We start from the raw sequence: 6,475 nt of genomic DNA on the forward strand, positions 1-6,475 counted from the left end.
TCAGGTTACAGGAACACAGAGACCAAAACAGAGCAAGAAGTCCTGGTTTGGATCCCTCTGAGAGCCACAGCTCTGTTGAACAGTAAAGAATGTTCTTTAGAATGTGGGTACTTTGTTTGTTTGTTTGTTTGTTTGTTTGTTTGTTTTTAAGCAGTACTGGGGTTTGAATCTGGGCCATCAGGCTGACCTACACTCTCAGCCCTCTCCCCTTTTTTGAGATAGGATTTCACTAAATCCATTAATTGCCAAACCTTGTACTCAAATTTGTAATCCTCATGCCTCTACCTCTCAGAGTTCTGGGTTACTGGGATGCTCCACCAGGTCCTGCCAGACTTTTTTTACTTTTTGTTTCTTTTCATTTCTTCTCTACTGGGAATTGAACTCAGGGCCTTTTCACTGAACTACATCTCTAGTCTTTTCAATTATTATTATTATTATTATTATTATTATTATTATTGTTATTATTATTTTGAGACAAGGTATCACTAAATCACTAAATTGTCCAGGTTGGGCTCAAACTTGCAATCCTCCTGCCTCAGCTGTAAGTGTTGGGAATTACAACCATATACCACCATACCTAATCAGAATTTTGACTGCTATAGATTCTCACTCCTATTTCTTCTTTGCCACGGTCATACCATCCTAACTGAGACTGCCTGGTGATTGGGGAGCAAGAAAATAGAACAATAAAGTATCCACATATTTCTCCCAAAAACAGTATCTACATATTTCTTTTATGCTCTTGATCCAGAGCTACAAAACCTCTGTCTGCTCAAACATGCTCATTTCTGATATTAAGGTATTGAGTTCCTGTCAGAGAACACTGGGGGAAGAAAAAATCATAAATTCATTGCTAGTTTTGGTGGGCTATTGCAAAACTTTACCAAAGTGGTTGTATCTACTTACACTTCCACAAGTGGCATATTAGAATTTCTTTTGCTCTATAACTTGATAATATGTTGAGATTAATGTATCTATTATTTTATTTTCTTCCTGTTTATTCTCTCCCTCTCCTTAATCAAGAAGGTAGTCAGGTCTGCCCTTCATGATCTGCAGGGTGTTTGTATAGCAGGGCAGAAAAATGATATTTGCCACTAAGTTCCTGGCTTTTGTTCATAATTGCCTTGAACATCAGAGGGAGGCAAATTTGCTAGTAAAGGCAACCAAAAATATTGAAAGAAACATGAAGGGAAAAGGATTTCCTCAGACTGAAAGATAAAGATCTCCCTGATATAAGAGGAAAAGAGGAGATTCCAAGGTGACAGAGCTTAGTCTGGTATCTATACATTGTGCAAGGATGGCAGGAGGAGAAATGAAAAGGAAAATGCCAAACTACCTTTGTTCACTGATGACATGATCCTTTACATCGAAGATCCACACAACTCTAACAAAGGCCCTCATAACTAATAGATTCAGCAGTATGACAGAAGCCAAAGTCAACAGATACAAAATATCAATAGCATTCCTATATACCAAGAATGAACCTATAGAGAAAGAAATCAGAAAAGAAAATCCTATTCATGGCACCCTCAAAATGAATTGAATACCGAGGAATTAACCTAACCAAGAAAGTGAAAGACCTCTATATAATGAAAGCTATAGTATTCTTAAAAAGAGATTGAAGAGGACTTTAGAAAATGGAAAAACATCCTATCTTCCTTGTTAGGCAAAACCAGTACTGTCAAAATGGCCATACTACAAAAAAAATGATTTACAGATTTAATGCCACTCTGGTTAAAATACTAACAACATTCATAAACTAAATAATGCTAAAATGTATATTGAATGAAAAGAGACTTGGAAGAGCCAAAGCAATCATATGCAAGAAAATGAAAGAGGCATTATAATCCCGTATTTCAAGATACACTAGAAAGCTACAGTAATAAAAACAGTATGTTCCAGGTGCAAAAATAGACCTATTCTACATGATTAAAAAAAAAACCTCTTCCAAAGTTACAATGACTTATACACAAGGCTTTCCTCAGATTATATGACATCAAGCAACATCTTAAACTGTAATATAGAAGGGCTAGAAGGGCTACATGGAGAGATGCAGGGCAGTATGTGTATGAACACTTGTGTGCACACTCGGGCACATAGGCACACATATATCTCTGAATAGTGGAGTGGTCGGTCTTTGTGATGAGTCTTGATCAACCTGGAAATGCCCAGAGGACCCCAGGCTTGGGGAAGGCCCAGTAACCAATAAGGTTATACTGCTCTCCTGGGGAGGGTATGTTCGGTACAGCAAGGCTGCCCACTGTACAAAGCCCCCACAGAGCATCATTGACCAACCACCATCCAGGACACACCCCCAGAAAAGAATGAAACTTCAAGTCAGACAACCAGAAGAAAATGTTGATCTAGATTCCTGGACTCTGGCCTGGGAAGTGTGGACTTCACCCAGGGTGGTGATGATATGTCTAGGAAGACTGTGGACTCCAGAAAGCCAGGGCAAATCACACCTTCAGAGCAGCGGAGCTGGCACTTGGGAGTCAGAGAGGTCAGCAATGTTTATCCAACCCAGGAAGTGAGTTCTATATAGTTAAGACATCAAGTCCAGATATCAGAGCAAAGAATCACAGAGCCACTGAGAGTTATTACACTGAGGGTCAGGGCATAGAGTCATTGTGGCCTGGGCCTGAAGCTTGACTGAAGTGGCTATCTGCCTGGGTGACGACCTAAACAGCTCAAATAGAGCCCTGGAGTCCTGAAGCTCCCAGGCAGATCCTAAACATGTCAGGTCAGCCTGACAAGAGATCTCATATCACCATTTTCCACAGAATTCAGGACACATGCCTTCAGGGAGTGGCCAGGCTGAGTGGAACTATGTGAAGGCACTTGTGTGATAGGCTGTAGCCTTGATAGGGACCCATTCACCTCTGTCACAGATGGGGAAACCCAGGCACTAAGATGTTAAGTAATTTGCTAAATTTGCTAGAGACTCCAGGGCTTATACTTTTATCACTTTTGTCATATTCAAAAATATGGGAATTAATAGCACTTTCTGTTGAAGGAATATATCCACATAGTAAAGGGATAACTCAGGAAATGATGGTGAGCTACCCAGAACTATTGTTCTGTTCTTGATCTTTCATCGTTCTGCTTCCTGGTCTCTTTGTGAGGTTGGCAGACAGGTGTCTTTTCCTTTATCACCATCTTTTTTCCAGGTTTCTACCTCCAGAAAATTCAATCATGGAAGCTCAGCCTGTGCACTGCCTGTGGACAACTTTCAGGTGTTTTCTTCCCATCTCTGCTTAGCTGTCCCCAGAGTCTCAAGGGTATGACAAGAGGAGATTCTCAATATTCCTGAGGCCCCTCTCCTCAATGTTTACAAATTTCCCCATGTTGTCTGGAATTAGGTTATCTCACCAACAAGAAATACATTCATTTTGTAACTTCACCAAGTCATAAGTAAATATAAGGGAAATAAGCAAGTAAAAGAACAATGGTACATGTATGTTAATTAGTTCTCTTCAACAGACTGTTGTTCACACCATACACACACACAATTTTAAAAATACCATTCCAAAACCAACATAACAGCAACTTCAAAGAATTGTGAGGAAAATATCTTGAGTGACTTAGTAGAAAGGGCAAAATCTGTCAGATGTGACCTCTACTCCTTTGCCACTCACTAGCCATGTGTCCTTGAGCAAGGTAACTGGTCTAAGTCATTTTGTAGAAGACCCATGTGGCCTTCTGATAAACTGTAAAACTCTGTTCGTCCTTTCAATTTCCCCATCATGTCTTCAAATATCCTGTCCCTCCTATACTTGGGGGATTCTTCCACAAACACAGGCATCCATTTGCTTTTCTTTACTTCAGCAGCTGTCAGCCCTCACTTTGGCTTGAGCTTCAGCTTTCTCAGGATTGACTGAGTTGTGGGATCTAAGCCTGTAGGTCCTCCTTCTTTGCTGTCACCAAAGACAAAGAAACAAAACCTGGTATGAGAAATTATTGTTAATCTGTTGCTTTTCAAGATTTTCATTCAAGAGTTTTCCTATTAGCCTCACCAGAGGAAAAGGATAAGGATTATTTTAAAAAATGTGAATACTGGGATATTGATGGAATTTCCAAACTATCAGAAAGTTCTCAATGTCATGTAGACCTTAAATCTATAAAATAAAATAAAATAAAATAAAGTAAGGTTTGGAAGCTGCAGTGGGGTGCAAGTTTTTCTAGTACTACTCTGTAAAGAGCCAGTCCGCAACCAACATGTACAGCAGAAACAACAACAAGTTGCCAGCAACCTGCCACAGTTACAGAATCTTATCAAGCAGGACCCACTGTCCTACATCGAGCAGATTCACCAGCAGTACAATCACTGCCAGTCCAATGTGGAGATTTTCAAGTTATAACCAAATAAACCCAGCAAAGAACTGGCAGAGCTGGTGACGTTTATGACACAGATTGGACACTTTTAGCCAGAACATTTGAATAACTTTCCTCCCAGCTCAAAGATCTTTTCTCCTATAGTCACACTGTCTTAGATCCAGATCTTCGAATGACATTTTGCAAAGCTTTGATTTTGCTGAGAAGTAAGAATCTCATCAGTCCATCAAGTCTGCTGGAGCTGTTCTTTGAACTTTGGTGTTGCCATGATAAGCTTCAGCGCAAGACTTTGTACACACATTGTGACTGATATTAAGAACATAAATGCTAAACACAAGAACAATAAAATGAACATAGTACTACAGAGTTTTATGTATACCATGCTGAGAGACAGCAATGCAGCTGCAGCCAAGATGTCTTTGGATGTTGATGATTGAGCTCTACTGAAGGAACATCTGGAATGATGCCAAAACTCTCAGTGTTGTTACAACTGCCTGGTTCTTCAACATCACTAAGATATTTGTTCCAGCTCTGACATTTTTCCTTGGGAAAGACAAAGATGGGAAAAAAGATAGTGACTCAGAATCTGAGGATGAAGACCCACAGCAAGAGACTTGCTTGTGCAATATGCCACAGGGAAGAAGAGCTCCAAAAATAAGAAGTTGAAAAAGGCAATGAAAGTGCTCAAGAAACAAAGAAGAAAAAGCCTGAGGTGTTTAACTTTCAGCTATTCACTTGATTCATGACCCCCAAGATTTTGCAGAAAAACTACTTAAACAGCTAGAGATCTCTAAGGAGAGGTTTGAAGTGAAAATGATGCTTATGAACCTCATCTCCAGATTGGTGGGAATTCATGAGCTTTTTCTTTTCAATTTCTACCCCTTTCTCCAAAGGCTTCTGCAGCCCCACCAGAGAGAAGTAACACAGATCTTTCTGTTTGCTGCACAAGCCTCTCATTGCCTTGCACCTCTGGAGATCATTTAGCCATAGCTCATGACTGTGGCCAATAATTTTGTAACTGACAAGAACTCTGGGGAAGTCATAACAGTTGGTATCAATGCTATAAAGGAGATAACAGCTCGATGTCCTCTAGCCATGACTAAGGAACTTCTCCAAGACCTGGCTCAGTATAAGACGCACAAAGTTAAGAATGTGATGATGTTTGCTAGAACTTTGATCCAGCTCTTCCGAATGCTGAATCCTCAGATGTTACAGAAGAAATTCTGGAGCAAACCTACAGAAGCTTCTGCAGATGCTAGAGTGCAAGAATATGGTGAAATAGATGCTAAAGATTACATTCCAGAAGCAGAGGTTCTGGAAGTTGAGAAAGAAGAGGAAGCTGAAAATGAAGATGGATAGGAAAGTACCAGTCTCAGTGAAGAGGAGGAGGCTGATGGTGAATGGGTCAATGCACACCACTCTTCTGATAAAGAACAGCAAGAGATCTTCCAGAAGCTGAGCAGCATGGCCACAGAGGAGCAGAGGTCCAAGGCCGCAGCCGTCAGCACCAGTCAGGTCTTGACTCAAGAAGACTTCCAGAAAATCCGTATGGCCCAAATGAGGAAAGAGCTCACTGTTGCCCCAGAGAAGGCCCAAAAGAGGAAATATAATGAAATAGACAGTGATGAGGAGCCCAGAGGTGAATTACTGTCTCTTCAGAATGTTGAGCATCTTCATAGAAAACCTAAGTCTGACAAGGAGACATGACTAGCAACTGCAATGGCTGGAAAGACAGACCGAGAAGAATTTGTGAGAAAGAAAAGCAAAATGAATCCATTTCCAAGTTCCACAAATAAAGAGAAGAAAAAACAGAAGAACTTTATGATGATATGACATAGCCAGAATGTTTGGTCCAAAACCAAGCAGTCCTTCTGAGAGAAGCAGCTGGCCCTTCAAGATGCACTTTTGAAAAAGAGGAAAAGGATAAAGTAATTTTCAAGGAAGTTTTCCAATGCATGGAGAATGCTAAATTTGTGCAGTTACTTTGAAAATTAGTAAATGTGGGGTATTATTTATTTACACTAAAAAGTCCCCAAAGAGTCCTAGCCCAGGTCCGGTGAGTGTGTGGAGAGCTTCCTGCTACCCTGCGCCGGCGGGACCAGCCCCAGCCCAGGCGCAGAGTGAGCCAGACCCTCTCCCA

General features: G+C 40.7%; 1 pseudogene; it reads left to right on the top strand.

The window, feature by feature from the left end:
- The first annotated feature begins 4,218 nt into the window (after positions 1–4,218).
- On the top strand, positions 4,219–6,267 carry LOC101578763 (annotated as a pseudogene).
- The last annotated feature ends 208 nt before the right edge of the window (positions 6,268–6,475 follow it).

This window comes from Octodon degus, unplaced genomic scaffold (genome assembly GCF_000260255.1).
Source record: "Octodon degus isolate 3935 unplaced genomic scaffold, OctDeg1.0 scaffold00263, whole genome shotgun sequence".
Taxonomy (NCBI): Eukaryota; Metazoa; Chordata; class Mammalia; order Rodentia; family Octodontidae; genus Octodon; species Octodon degus.